Source organism: Petaurus breviceps, unplaced genomic scaffold, assembly GCF_028583685.1.
Source record: "Petaurus breviceps papuanus isolate PSGF00001 unplaced genomic scaffold, PetGlider_PUasm1.0 76, whole genome shotgun sequence".
NCBI classification, from domain to species: domain Eukaryota; kingdom Metazoa; phylum Chordata; class Mammalia; order Diprotodontia; family Petauridae; genus Petaurus; species Petaurus breviceps.
Window position 1 is genome coordinate 64442960 of NW_027186473.1, and position 16151 is coordinate 64459110.

Below are 16151 nucleotides of genomic sequence, written 5' to 3' on the forward strand. Positions count from 1 at the left end.
GTATTTATAGCCCTTTGGGCATAATTCCAGATTGCTCTCCAAAAAGGCTGGATCAGTTCACAACTCCACCAGCAATGCATTAGTGTTCCAATTTGCCCACATCCTCTCCAGCATTTGTCATCTTCCTGTTTTGTCATCTTAGCCAATCTCTCTGGTGAGATGTGGTACCTCAGAGTTGTTTTGATTTTAATTTCTTTAATCAATAGTGAATTAGAGCATTTCTTCATGTCCTTATAGATATCTTTAATTTCTTTCTCTGAAAACTGCCTGTTCATATCCTTTGACCATTTATCAATCGGGGAATGATTTGTATTCTTATGATCAATTATACTGATGGTTTTCCTAATATTAAACCATCCTTGCATTCCTGGAATAAATCCTACCTGATCATAGTGTATTATTCTTGAGATAAGTTGCTGTATTCTTTTTGACAGTATTTTATTTAGAATTTTTTCATCTATATTCATGAGGGAGATTGGTCTATAATTTTCTTTCTCTGTTTTATCTCTTCCTGATTTAAGTATCGGTACCATATTTGGGTCATAAAAAGGATTTGGTAGGACTCATTCTTCACTAATTTTCCCAAATAATTTGTAGAGTAATAGAATCAAGTGTTCTTTAAATGTTTGATAGAATTCACTAGTAAATTCATTTGGCCTTGGAGATTTTTTCCTAGGAAGTTGAATGATGGCTTTTTCAATTAATTTTTTTGAGATGGGATAATTTAAGTAATTTACATCCACTTCAGTTAATCTGGGGAACTTGTATTTTTGTAAATATTCATCCATTGCACTAAGATTGTCAAATTTATGTGCATACAATTAGGAAAAATAATTCCTAATTATTGTTTTGATTTCCTCTTCATTGAAGGTAGATTCACCCTTTTCATTTTTGATACTCATAATTTTGTTTTCTTCTTTTTTTTATCATATTGACTAAGTGAATATCAAATTTGTCGTTTTTTCATAAAAACAGCTCTTAGTTTTATTTATTAATTCTATACTCTTCTTAATTTCAATTTTATTAATCTCTCCATTGGTTTTCAATATTTCTAATTTAGTATTAAATTGGAGATTTTAAATTTGGTGTTTTTCTAGGGTTTTCAATTGCATGCCCAATTCTTTGACCTCCCTTTTCTCTAATTTAATCATGTATGCACTCAGGGATATAAAACTTCCCCTAAGAACGGCCTTTAATGCATCCTACAAATTTTGATATGTTATCTCATTATTATCATTCTCTTGAATGAAATTACTGATGGTTTCTATAATTTCTTTTTGACCCACTCATTCTGTAGGATTAAATTTTTTAAATTTCCAATTAGTTTTTAGTCTGTCTTTCCATAGCCTTTTATAGCATATAATTTTTATTGCATCATGATCTGAAAAGGATGCATTTAATATTTCTGCCTTACTGCATAGAATTGTGAGCTTTTCATGCCCTGGAACATGGCCAATTTTTGATTATGTGCTCTGCACCACTGAGAAGAATGTATATTCCTCTTTATCCCCATTCAGTTTTCTCCAGAGACTATCATACCTATTCTATCTAAAATCCTGTTCACCTCCTTAACTTCTTTCTTGTTTATTTTGAGGTTAGATTTATCAATTTCAGAGAGGGGGAGGTTAAGGTCTCCCACTAGTATAGTTTTCCTATCTATTTCTTCCTCTAATTCCTTCACCTTCTCCTCTAGGAATTTGGATGCTATGCCACTTGGGAGTTAAGTAATGATATTGCTTCATTCTCGATGGTGCCTTTTAACAGAATATAATTTCGTTCCTTATCTCTTTTAATTAAGTCAAGTTTTGCTATTGTTTTACCTGAGATAAGTATTCCTCTGCCTGCTTTTTTTTTAATGTTAGCTGAGGCATGATATATTTTACCTTTTACTTTTACCCTATGTGTATCCCTCTGGTTCAGTTGTGTTTCTTGTAAACAGCATATTGTAGGATTATAATTTCTAATCCATTCTGTTATCCATCTACGTTTTATGGGAGAGTTCATTCCATTCACATTTACAGTTATTATTTTTATCTGTTTCTTTCCTTCCATCCTATTCCCACCCCTGTCAATGTTCATATTTTCCCCCCTGCTCCCTCCCCCACCTTAATATTTTTCCTTTTGACCACCGCCTCCCTCAGTATTCCCTTACCAATGCCATTCCCTTTTCCTGCCCTTTCCCTTTCTTCCCTCCCTATTAACCACCCTCCTTTTTGTAGCCCTTTCCCCCCTCCTACTGCCTGTTAGGATATTTTTATACTTAATGAAGTATGCTATTTCTTCTTCATACCAAGAATGACAGGAACAAATCTCATGTGAAGGTCCTCACCCTCTCCTGTTTCCCTCTAAAATGATACTTTTTGTGTTTCTTCTCCATAGAGTCCTAATCTTAACTGGTTGTTATTCCCTCCTTGCACCAGAACCAATGAGGGAAAAGCTCAAATGATTCCCATCTACCTCCTTTCTATATAACTCTACTATGCAGTTTTTATGCCTCTTTGTGTGGCATAATGTACCCTTTTCCACTTCATTCATTCCCTTTCTTCCATTGCAGTCCCTTTGTAGCCCTTAATAAGAAGTTTTTAATCCTCATTTTGTGTATTTTATACTCATAGCCTCTACTTGTCTATAACCAGTTTGATCTTATAAAATAGCAGCGTGTGTGTGTGTGTGTTTTCCTTGTTTTCCTTTCTATGTAACTGTTGCATCTCATAATTGGAGGTTGAATTTTCCATTGAGTTGTGGCTTTTTTTATTGGGAATGTCTGGAACTCTGTTATATCGTTGAATGACCATCTCTTTTCCTGGAAGAATATACTCAGTCTCGCTGCGTATGTGATCCTTGGTTGTAACCTGAGCTCTTTTGCCTTCCGGAAAATTGTATTCAACTGCCTCTGATCTTTCAGTGTAGAGGCTGCCTAATCCTGTGCGATCCTCACTGTGGACCCTCAATATTAGAATTGTTTATTTCTGGCTGCTTGAAATATTTTCTCTTTTATCTGGTAGTTCTGGAGCTGGGCTGCAACATTTCAAGGATTTTCAGTTTGGAATCTCTTTCAGCAGTTGTCTGGTGAATTCTCTCAATTTCTATTTTACCCTCAGGTTCTAGTATCTCAGGGCACTTTTCTTTGACCAGCTCTTGGAGAATGTTGTCCAGGCTCATTTTTTCATCATGATTTTCTGGTAGGCCTATGATTCTCAGATTATCTCTCCTGGATCTGTTTTCCAGGTCAGTTATTTTTTCTTTCAGGTATTTTTACCTCTTTTTTTCTAATCTTTTCAGTCTTCTTGTTTTGTTTGGCTAATTCTTTGTTTCAATTTGGTTGATTCTAATTTTTAGCAAATCATTTTCCTTGGTTAATTTTTGGAGCTCCTTTTCCATATCATACACTTTTCTTTTTAGAGAGATGTTTTCTTCATTATAATGTTTTTCTAATTCTGCTACTTTGGTTTTGAGAGAATTATTCATTTTGTCTTCTATCTCTCTCATTTGGTTTTCAAAGTTCCTTTGGATCTCATCTAAGAGAACCTTCTGTCCTTGGGACCCATTCCCTGTTGATGTTTAAGCTGTGGGTGTGGAGTCCACATTATCTCCCTCTGAGTATGGTTCCTCCCTCTGAGCATAGTAGGACTCCAGAATCTTTGTCTTTGTAGTCTGCTTTCTACCCACTTTGAGGCAGGGCCCTAGCCATGCCCTTCTTCTAGGGATCCCAAGCCTTTACTGTGGAGGGTTTTGCCCTGGGGCAAGAGTTACTATGTTTTCAGGGGTGGGGCGGGGGTTAGGGTCTTTGGAGGTCCTGATAGGGGCTTTTTTTTGGGGGGGGGGGTTTGAAGTGTTAGCTCCAGGAGTATTTGCTGTCCAGGACAGGGGCCCTGTATTTGGTTCTTACCTTGCTCTTTCCAGTCCAGCCCTTTGGTGATAGGCCTGGTAGTGGCCCTTGTGGTTGGTGGGATGACTTGCCCTCTGAATTGATCAGGCCCTTTCCAGGCCTGCCTCTGTTGGCCGCACCTAATTTGATTTCTTTTTAATGCAGAAACTCAACTTACCAGTATCAAAAATGAAAGGGTAAATTCACCAGCAATGAAGTGAAAATTAAAAGAAAAAGTAAGAGCTATTTTGCCCAACTATTTGAAAAAAAAAAAAAAAAACAAACCAGAAACTTGATAATCTAAGTGAAATGGATAAATACTTTAAAAAGTATAAATTATCGAGATTAACAGAAGAGGAAATAAAATACTCATATAAACTCATTTTAGAAAAAAAAATTGAACAAGACATCAAGGCCCTCCCAAAGAAAAAATATCCGAGGTCAGTTGTATTCACAAGTGAATTCTACCAGACATATAAAGAAAATTTAATTCCAATACCATATAAACTCTTTGGAGAAATAGGCAAAGTAGGAGTTCTACCATGATTCTTGCTGATATGGCACTGATACATAAACCTAGAAGAACCAAAACAGAGAAAAAATATTATAGACCAATTTCCCTAATGAATTTAAATGTAATAGTGGCAAAGGGATTAGCAAATTAACATAAGGATCATTCACTATGATCAGGTGGGATTTATACCAGGAAATGGTATTATATCAGGCTGGTTAACTATTAGGATATGTATCATCATAATCAACCACATCAATAGGAATATTAACAGAAATAATATAATTTCAATAGATGCCAAAAAAAGCTTCTGAGAAAATACAGTACCCATTGTCATTAACACTAGAGAGCAAAAGAACAATGGAATCTTCCTTAAATGATAGGTAGCATTTACCTAAAACCATCAGTAAGAATTATATGTAATGTGGATAAGTTAGAACCATTTCTGATAAGATCAGAAGTGAAACAAGGATACCTATTATCACCACTGTTATCCAATATTGTATTCAAAATGTTAGCTTTAGTAATGAGAAGAAAAAATAAATTGTAAGAATTAGAATAGGCAAAGAAGAAACAAAGTTATCACTCTTTGTAGATGATGAGATGGTATATCTAGAGAATCCTAGAGAATCAACTAAAAACTACATGAAATACTTAAAAACTTTACCAGTGTTACAAGATATAAAATAAACCCACACAAATCATCAGCATTTCTATATACTACTAACAATCGCAACAACAAGAGAAAAAAAAATTAAAAATTCCTTTTAAAATAACTGTAGACTATATAAAATACTGGGCAGTCTACTTGCCAAGACAAGCACAATTATAGGACACTTTTAAAAATTAGTTTATTTTTAGTTTTAAATATTCACATCCATGAGATTTGGGGTTCCAAATTTTCTCTGCACCTCTCCCTTTCCCCCACCCAAAGAAGGTGGGCATTCTGATTATTCCTTGCTTCAATCTGCCCTTCCTTCTATCCCCAAGCACCCTTTCTTTTATCCCCTTCCCTTCTATTTTCCTGGAGGGTAAAATAGATTTCAATACCACATTGCCTGTATATCTTATTTCCCAGTTACATTTAAAAACAATTTTCAACATTCATATTTTTTCACTTGTAGCACAAAAACGTGTTCAATATTTTAATGAATCAGTGATCTCATCAATTTGAGCAGTTCCTCCAGTAGTACAAATCATGATCTATCTCTACTTTCACATGCTCTTTAACTCTTGACTTCTTTTCTACTATAATCTTTTATAAGAAATCCACTCAATGTGCTAGAGGCCTTCCTCTGGATTTCTGATTTGTGGATATCAGTGAAGCATTCAAAATGTCCAATGGTTTCACTACATGACTGGCTGACCTCTCATAGAGCCCTAGTATGGCACATTTTATGCTATTTCTCATGATATTAATATTGATGATATCATTGTTTGGATGGTTTTCCTAGTACTACTCTTCACAAACTTCTCCATTGTGACTGACAACTTGAATAGTCCAAAAATTGTGGTATGCCATGATTTTTTACCATTCATCTTCATCAGAAGTAAATTGACGTTGTACAACTCAACTGCATATCATAATCTGGAAAAGGCATTTTTCATCCACTTGGTTTTCCCATGTGGATGGGTAGGCTGAACTTTTTTGAGTGATTACAGATCTCCTTTAAAAGTCTGCAATATTTCAGGTCTCCACAAAATCAGGACAACATTATCTCCTAGATCCATTAAGGATCTAGCCATCTATAGGGAAATATTTTTATTTGAAAACTATGCTGAGGATCCTCTATAATGGTGTCAAATGCTTTAAATTTCAACAATACACATAAAATCCAACAAATATTGGAGAGAGGGGTGTGCACATATGTGCAGATAACTATGAGCATATGCATGGGTTTACTGTATATAGTTATAGTCAAGTAATCTAGCAAGGACAAAATGCCAACTTTATTTGTTATTGCCATTATTTGCTAACTACAATTCCTGCTAAGATCTACATTGGAACTTGAATAATTTGGTTTTATTTGTCTGCATTCATCAGGCATTGTAGACTATTGTTCTACCCTGGCTACCTTATTGCCAGCTTTCTTTTTTTTTCTTTTAATTAATTTGTTTCCTTTTAGTTTACAGGATTCAATTCCACAATTCCTTGAGTTTCACATTTTGTTCCCCTCCTTCCCCTCCCCCCCAATGGTGGCATATAGTCAAATTTAGGATCTGTAGATACTTTCACATTACACATTAGTCAGGTTATAAAGATGGATTGTATCAGCTGAAATGAAAAATGGTAAAGAGGACATAAAACCAAATAAGAGAAGGAAAAAGATCAGGTATTTTGCTTCCACCTGGATATAAACTCAGTTCTTTCTACTTCTTTCTCTGGATGCACATATTTCTCTCCATCATGAGTCTTTTGGGATTGACTTATACCACCTGCATTGCTGAGAAGAGTCCAGTCTATTAAAGTTGGTCATCACACAACTTCGAGTTCCAAATTCTTTCCCTTCTTCCCTCCCCTCCCACCCTCATTGAGAAGACAGGCAATTCGATATAAATTATAAATGTGTAGTCATGCAAAACATATTCACAATAGTCATGTTGTGAAATGTTACCTTTATATCCCCCCATCCCAACCTGCTCCCCCCATTTATACTATCCTCTCAATTGACCCTGCCCCTCCTCAAAATTGTTTGCTTTTGATTACTGCCTCTCCCAATCTACCCTCCCATCTATGATTCCCTCCTCATCCCCTTCCCCCCATACTTTCCTGTAGGGTAAGATACATGTCCATACTCAATTGAGTGCATATGCTATTCCCTCCTGAAGCTGTATCTGATGAGAGTAAGGTTCACTCATTCCCTATTACCTCTCTCCTCTCCCTCTCCACTGTAAAAGCTTTTCTTTGCCTCTTTTATGTGCAATTATTTACCTCATTCTACTTCTCCCTTTATGTCTTTTTCCAGTGCATTCCTCTCTCACCCCTAAATTATATTTTTAGACATTATTTAGACAATATTTTAGACATATTACATGTATGTGTGTGTGGGGTGTGTGCATTTCTTACAACTACCCTAATACTTAGAAAGGTCTCATGAGTTGTAAATATGATCTTTCCATGTAGGAATGTAAACAGTTAAAATTTAATAATAAGTCCCTTAAAATTTCCCTTTTGTGTTTACCTTTTCATTCTTCTCTTGAGTCTTGTATTTGAAAATCAAATTTTCTATTCAGCTCTGTTATTTTCATCAAGAATGCTTGCAAGTCCTATATTTCATTGAATATCCTCTTTTCCCTGAAGCATTATACTCAATTTTGCCAGGTACGTGATTCTTGATTTTAAGCCTCACTCCTTTTATCTCTGGAATTTCATATATCAAGCCTGACGAATCCTTAATATAGAATCTGCTAAATTTCATGTCATCCTGTTTGTGTTTCCAAAATACTTGATTTGTTTCTGACTGATTACAGTATTTTCTTCTTGACCTAGGAACTCTGGAATTTGACTACAATATTCTATACGTTTTTCTTTCTCTTTAAGGAGTTGATTGGTGGATTCTTTCCATTTCTCTTTCACCCTCTGGTTCTAGAATATCAGGGAAGTTTTGCTTGATAACTTCTTGAAATATAACGTCTAGGCTGTTTGTTGATCATGGGTTTCAGGTAATCCAATAATTTCTGAATTATCACTGCTGCATATATTTTCCAGGTCAGTTATTTTTCCAGTGAGATATTTCACATTCTCTTGTATTTCTGCTTCCAGTGTGAAGGGTGTACTGACCTAAACTTCAGGGTTTTTGTGATAGTAATGGAATATAAAGATTCCCCTGTATTGGCACTGTCCTTCACCAGTGGACAGTATTCACTCTCTGTCTGCAGGACAGTCTCAGGAGCTCTTAGCCAACAGCCAGGTTCCAGGACTTCTTCAACAAAAGGACTGTCTTTCACCAGTGGACAAATCTGGCAAAACAACATCAAAATAGACAGACAAAGTACCAGCAAAACAGCCATATCTCCTCAGTCCTTGGCAGCTCCGGGGGAAGGTCTCAAAAGTCCAGGGCAATTCAAAGTGGCCCCCAGCAATTCTCTCAGTCTCTCTCTGCCTCCACGAGGTGCTGCTTCCAAAAAGTTCTTCTGCCTCTCTCTTGTCTCTCCAAATCTACGTCACCAGCTCCTCCCAGTTCAGGACTTTCTTTTCACATCAACAAGTCCATCCCACAGGTGGGATTAACAAGCTCTGGGTTTTAACACAATCAGTTTGAAAACCAAGCTAATACAGGGGAATCTTTATATTCCATTACTATCACAGTTTTGTGCAGCTTTATTCAGAGCTACTTCTAGGAACCTGTAAGTTTTTTGTTCTTCCAATGTAGCATTATCAAAGGAGAGGTGTTTACTCCTCTCCTGGACTGTACTCTGTCCTGTGAGTGACCACAAACACTCTGTTCTGCCTTGGAAATGTGAGGAGGATTCCCTCTCCACACCACTACAAGCTCTACCACACCAGCACTTCTCCTCATCCCACGATTGCCACCCATGTTTGTGACTGAGATCAAAGCATGGGCAAAGAAAGAGAATCCTGTCACAGTGCAGCAACAGAAAAGAGATCCCTGCATCTGTGGGTCAACAGTTCTGGTAGTAGCCATTGCCACTGCCACCATAACTACCCTGCAGTTTGGACCTGATCACACTCCTCTCTCACCCAGCTCTGACAGAGCATTTCTACTGACTTTCTAACATCTTTGGCATTTATGGCCATAGAAGTTACGACAGCTACCAATGACTCAGTACTGAGAACTGCTCCAGGTTTCCTGAGGCCTAGTGAGTGTCAATACTTTTTGCATTAGACTGTGCTCCTCTCTCAGGTTGGTGTGACTGACCTTTCCTGTCATGCTTCCAGGCTGTCTTGGACTAGAAATTTGTTTCACTGTCATTTTTTGGTTTCTCTTACCCCTGAATTTGTTTAGAATCCTTTTTTACAGGTATATGAAGGGATTTGGGTGAGAGCTCAATCAAATCCCTGCTTTTACTCTTCCATTTTGACTTTGTCTCCCAAAGTATTTCTTTTTTTTTTGGAGGGGAGGAAGGGCAGGACAATTGGGGTTAAGTGACTTGCCCAAGGACACATGGCTAGTAAGTGTTAAGTGTCTGAGGCCACATTTTATCTCAGGGCCTCCTGACTTCACTGTGCTACCTAACTGCCCCTCCCAAAGTATTTCTATAAATCATTTTTCAAACAATTAAGATCAGATCTAAATAATTAGAAAAATATCAGTTCATTGTGTGTAGGCCAAGCTAATATAATAAAAATGATAATTCTACATAAATAAATTTGCATATTCAGTGCCATACCAATCAAAATACCAAAAAAATATTTCATGGAGGTAGAAAAAATAATAACAAAATTCATCTGGTAGAATAAAAGGTCTAAAATGCCAACAGAATTGATCAAAAGAAATGCTATGGAATGTGGGCTAACTATACCATATCTTAAATTTTATTATAAAGAAGCAATCATCAAAACTACTTGGTACTGGCTAAGAAATAAAGTGGTGAATCAGTGGAATAGTTTTAGGTACACAAGACACAGTAGTTAATGACTATAGTAATCTACTGTTTGTTAAATGCAAAGACTTCAGGTTCTAAGATGACAACTCACTATTTAACAAAAACTGCTGGGAAAACTAGAAAGTAGCATGGCAGAAACCAACATCTTAAAACCTATATCATGATAAAGTGAAAATGGGTTTAGATATAAAGGCAAAGTTGGAGAGTAAGGAAGATTTTACCTTTCAGATCTATGGAAAATGGAAGAACTTATGATCAAACAAGAGATAGAGGACATTATGAAATGCAAAATGTATGATCTTGAGTACATTAATTTGAAAAGTTTCTTGCATAAACAAAACCCATGTAACCAAAAAATAGAAGGGAAGCAGAAAGCTTGGAAACATTTTTTTACAGCCAGTGTCTTTGATAAAGATTTCATTTAAAAATATAGAGAAGTGAGTCAAATTTATACGAATACAAGTCATTTCCCAATTTATATAAATGGTTAAAAGATATGAACAGGGGGACAGCTAGGTGGTGAAGTAAATAGAGCATTGGCCCTGGAGTCAGGGGGACCTGACTTCAAATCAAACCTCTGACACTTACTAGACATATGACCTTGGGCAAGTCACTTAACCCCAATTTCCCTGCCCTCCCCCTCCAAAACAAAAAGCAAAAGATATCAACGGATATCTTTCAGAGGAAGAAATTAAGGCAATCTATAGTCATGTGAAAAAATTCTATAAGTCACTATTGATTAGAGAAATCCAAATCAAAACAACTCTGGGGCACTATATCACACCTATTGAATCAGCTACCATATCAAAACAGGAAAATGATAAATGATGGAGAATATATGGGACAATTGGAACATTAATGCATTTTTTTTGGAGTTGTGAATTGATCTGACCCTTCTGGAGAGCAATTTGGAACTACGTCCAAAAGGGCTATAAAACTGCATACCTTTGGACCCAGGAATACTACTTCTAGGTCTGTATTCCCAAAAGATCATAAAAAAGGGGAAAAGGGACTCACATGTACAAAAATATCTAAAGCAGTTCTTTTTTTGTGGTCATCAATAATTGGAAATTGAGGGGATATCATTTAATTGGGTTATGGCTGAATAAGTTGTGGTATATGAGTTCAGTGGAATACTATTTTCCATATGACGAGTTGGAAGACTTCAGTAATATCTGGAATTACATTATCTGATGAATAGTGAATGTGAGCAAAGCCAGGAGATCATTTTTTACAGTAACTATCATTTTGTGTCATGGCAAATGCTGATAGACTTAGCTATTCCCAGCAATGTACTGATCTAAGACAATTCCAGAAGACTCATGATGAAAAATACTCTCCATAGCCAGGAAAAGAACGATAGACTCTGAATGCAGATCACATTATCTCTTGATTATGTCTATTTTTGTTTTGTTTTTATTTCTTATGCTTCCTCCCATTATTTTTTTATTCTTTACAACCTGATTAATGTGAAATATTTAATATGAATGTATAGGTAGATCATATATCAAATTGCTTTTGGGGTGTCGGGGTGGGAGGGGGGAGGTAGGGGTAGCAAATTTGTAATTCAATATCCTACCTAAGTGAATGCTTAAATCTAAAAACAAAGCAACAAATCATTACATAGATAAATAAATGAACTAAATATTTAAAAATACTCTCCTTAGTTACAGTTTGTTTTTCCTTAGGAATAATCCCTGTCAAAATATTCATATCAAGCATTTTTCTTTCTCCCTTCTCACCTCTGCCTCCTTTTTACCTGTTGAGTAAAATCTACTTCTATATACATCTGTATAAAAGGATTTTATTCTCCTTTTCCCAGTTCAGATGATTTTGAAGTTCATATGTTTCTCACTACTACCACTCTGTCCTCAGTTTTATAGCCTATTTTTTTTATAACCAATTATGTCATTTGAATTTCCACATTCTTGTCTTTCTCACCTAAAGTCTATTCTTGTTCCCATCCCTTTTAACTCTTTTAAGGTCATCAAGACACAACAAAATCAAACCCAGACTTTCTGTCTTATTTGACTATACTGAAGACCCTTAATGAAGTATTATGCTGAAATAAAAGTATCATCTACTAACATTTTTATGGGAAGAGTTTATCTTTGTTTAGTGCTCTATGATTATTCATTCGTGATTACCATTTTTTATGTTTCTCTTGGCTCCAATGTTTATATTTAGAAGCTTCTACTAAGCTCTGCCTCTTTCACCTTTGTCTTTCCCCTGCACTCTGACTTTAGAAGAGAGAGCAATATTGAAGGCTTTACACAGCTCTGCCTAACTCAAATCCAATTTAAAAAAAAAGAAATACAAGATACCTGTATCAAAAATGAAAAAGAGTCTTGGCAGTTGTATCTCTACCGAGGCACGACCTCTCAGGCCACAAGCTCCTCCTCGTCCCGCCAATGTCACCACCATGCCCTGAAAAATCGAGGAAATAAAAGACTTCTTGCTCACAGCCAGGAGAAAAGATGCCAAATCTGTCAAGATCAAGAAAAACAAGGACAATGTGAAGTTTAAGGTTCGATGCAGCAGGTACCTGTACACATTGGTTATCACAGACAAAGAGAAGGCAGAGAAACTTAAACAGTCCTTGCCTCCTGGTTTGGCTGTGAAGGAGCTGAAGTGAAGGAATCATTCATTGTTACACCATATTAAAATGTAGAAGAAAAAAATTGAAAAAAAATGAAAAAGAGTGAATTTGCCACTAAAAAGGAGGAAATTAAAATAATAATTAGGTGCTATTTTGCCAAATTGCACAGCAGTAAATCTGTAAATCTAGGTGAAAAAGATGAATATTTCCAAAAAAATATAAATTCTCAGAAGAGGAAACAGAATATTTAATCTCATTTTTGAAAAGGAAATTGAATAAATAATCAATGGACTCCCTTAGGAAAAAAATGGATACTACCTAATATTTAAAGAATAATTAACTCTAATGCTACATAAACTATTTTGAGAAAATAGTGAAAGGAATCCTACATTTTTTTTGTGATATAAATATGATGCTGATATCTAAACCAAGAATAGTCAAAACAGAGAAAGAAAACTATAGGTCAATTTTGCTAATGAATATTGATGAAAAATTAAATAAAATATTGTGAAAACAAAAGTTGGGGGTGGAGTCAAGATGGCAGAGAAGAAACAGGACCTCCAGGCAGCTCCAGCTTCCACCTTCCCCAATTCATGTAAAAGCAGACTCTGAACAAACTTTGGAGCTACAGAACCCACAAAATGACACAAAGGAGCTAACCTCCCACTGAGGACAGGCCCACAGGCCTGCAGGAATTGGCCAGCACAGCTGTCTGGGAGCTAAGCCCAGGCCCACACCTAGGTTTTAGCCTCAGAATGGGCTTGACCAGCCACCAGCTGGATGACCAGCAGCTGTGATAGTTGCCAGCTGGAGGGACTCCAGATCACCAGCAGCTGTGGCCTTCCAAAATTATCAACATATAGATGCTAAGGACAAAGTGAGAGGTCAGTGGATTGTGGGCTTTGGGACCCAGTAGTTGGGAGCACATTGGCTTTTGCCCCCAGGGTAAGAAGCCACTGAGGGTGGCTGTGCAGCAGCCCCCACTTGGCAGCTTCATATACTTGCCTGAAGAGTGTAGGGGGACCAAGCGACCAGTCTGAGGGGTATTTGCTCTTGTTTTAACCTGCTTGGATCTGGATTGCAGTCAAGGGTGGAGGTCTTGGGGTGTTTGTGCAGCTTGCCAGAGAATATGGAGGCTTTAGCAAGGGCACCCAAGAAATACCTCGGGCAGCTGAGAAATCCCGGCATTTGGTACAGAGCTTCCCTCTCTGATAGAAGAGTTCTACTGTGGCAAAAAGCCCCCAAATCAAGAAATTGAGTGGCAACATGACCAAGCAAAGGAAACAAAGCAAAGATAAGAATCCAACGTTAGACTTTTATTTTTGGGACAAAAAGGATCAAAGCATGGAAGAGGAGGAAGGCAGTGAAGGCAGAACTCCTGCACCAAAAGCTTCAAAGGAAAATACGACCAGGTGACAGGCCATAGTGGACCTTAAGAAGCAGATAAGAGAAGTGAAGGAAAAAATGGGAAGAGAAATGAGAACAATGCAAGAAAATTATTAAATGAGAGTCAACAGCCTGCTTGAGGAAGATAACACCTTAAAACATAGACTAACTCAAATGGCAAAAGAGGCTCAAAAAGGCAATGAGGAGAAGAATGCCTTAAAAAGCAAAATTTGCCAGAAGGAAAATGAATCTCAAAAGCTCACTGAGGAGAATCATTCCTTCAGAATTACATTGGAGCACATGGAAGCTAATGACTTTAAGAGAAATCAAGATGCTGTTAAACAGATCCAAACAAATGAAAGAATAGAAGGCAATGTGAAATATCTCATTGGAAAAACCACGGTCCTGGAAAATAGATTGAAAAGAGATAATTTAAAAATGATTGGACTACTTGAAAGCCATGATCAAAGAAAGAACCTAGAATTCATCATACAAGAAATTCTCAAGGAAAACTGCCCGGATGTTTTAGAACCAGAGGGCAAAATAGAGGTTGAAAGAATCTATTTATCACCTCCAGAAAAAGATCCCAAAAAGAAAACTACTGGGAATATTATAGCCAGGTTCTGAAATTCCCAGATCAAGGAAAGAATATTACAAGCAGCCAGTAAGAAACAATTTGAATATTGTAAAACACAATCAGGATAACCCAGGAACTGGTAGCTTCTACACTGAGTTTGGATCAAAGGCTTGGGATAATCTGGAGAACAAATAAGCTGGGATTAAAACCAAGAATCACCTACCCAACATAACTGAGTATTATGTTTCAGGGGAAAATATGGTCATTCAATGGAATAGAGTACTTTCAAGTGTTCTTGATGAAAAAACCAGAGTTGAATAGAAACTTTGACATTCAGATACCAGAAGCAAGAGAAGCATGAGAAGGTAAACAGGGAAAAGAAATCATAAGAACTTATCAAAGTTGAACTATTAGCATTACTACATGGAAAAACAATAATTATAACTGATGAAACATTTCTCAGTATGAAAATAGTTGAAGGGAATATATATAAACAGAGGGTATATGGCTGTACAAATACATATGTGAATGTGTGTATATTAGTTTATAGGTAGACATAGATAGAGGGCACAGCACCAATTTAATAGGAAGGGATGATACATAAAATGTGAAATTAAGAGGTGAGAGAGGAATATAATGAGAGGAGATGGTGAGAGACAGAATGGGATAAAATATCTCATATAGAAGAGGCAAGTGAAAATGGTTACAATGGAGGAGAATAGGAAGGCAAAAGGGAATTGGTCACCCTCATTCTCATTGAATTTGGCTTGGGGAGGGAATGAAATACACACTAAATAGAGTATCTCACCCTATAGGAGAGTAGGGGGGGAGTTTATTAGAGGGGAAATGATTGAAGGGATGGCCTGCTGGGGGGGATTTGGAAGCACCCACTTTTTAAAAGCTGCGGGATCAATGTAGAGACTAGAACAAGTGGGCGGTGGGATAGGAGAGAGGGAAATATTGTCAGTCTTTTACAATATATCTACTATGTTAATATTTTGCATTAGCTTCACATGTACAACCTGTATTGCTTATCTCCCCAGTAAGGGTGGGTGACAAGGGAGGAAGGGAATGAATCTGGAATTCAAAGTTTTAAAATCAAATGTTTAATAAATATATATATATATATATTATATTTATAGATAGATAGATAGATATAGATATAGATACACACACTATTCTGAATAGTATTTTACATGTAATTGGCAAATAAGATATACAGGTACTGGGGCTTAGAGATACACCATACCCTAATGGAAAAGTTGAAGGGGGTATGGGAGAAAATATGGGAGATTGCAGATTGGAGGAAGGGATAGCCTGTGGGACTGCTAATTTGGGACGGTGGGTAGGGGAAACATGGGGAGAAAATTTGTAACTCAAAATCTGTTGAAAATGAATGATGTAAATTAGAAGTTAACAAAGCATTTTACAAATGGAAAAATAAATAAATAATAATGTATTGCCAAGGACATTATAGCAGTAATGTCCAGGATCCTACATTATGATGCAGGGCTGGTTCAATATTAGGGAAACCTTCAGCATAGTTGACCATATCAACAACAACACACAAAAAAAAAAAAAAAACAGAAATCCTGTGATTATCTCAATAGATCCAGAAAAAGGTTTTGGTGAGTAGCTAGGT

General features: G+C 36.6%; 1 pseudogene; it reads left to right on the plus strand.

Annotated features, from left to right (window-relative positions):
- Positions 1–12369: 12369 nt before the first annotated feature.
- LOC138174862 (large ribosomal subunit protein eL38 pseudogene) lies at positions 12370–12640 on the plus strand (annotated as a pseudogene).
- Positions 12641–16151: the final 3511 nt, after the last annotated feature.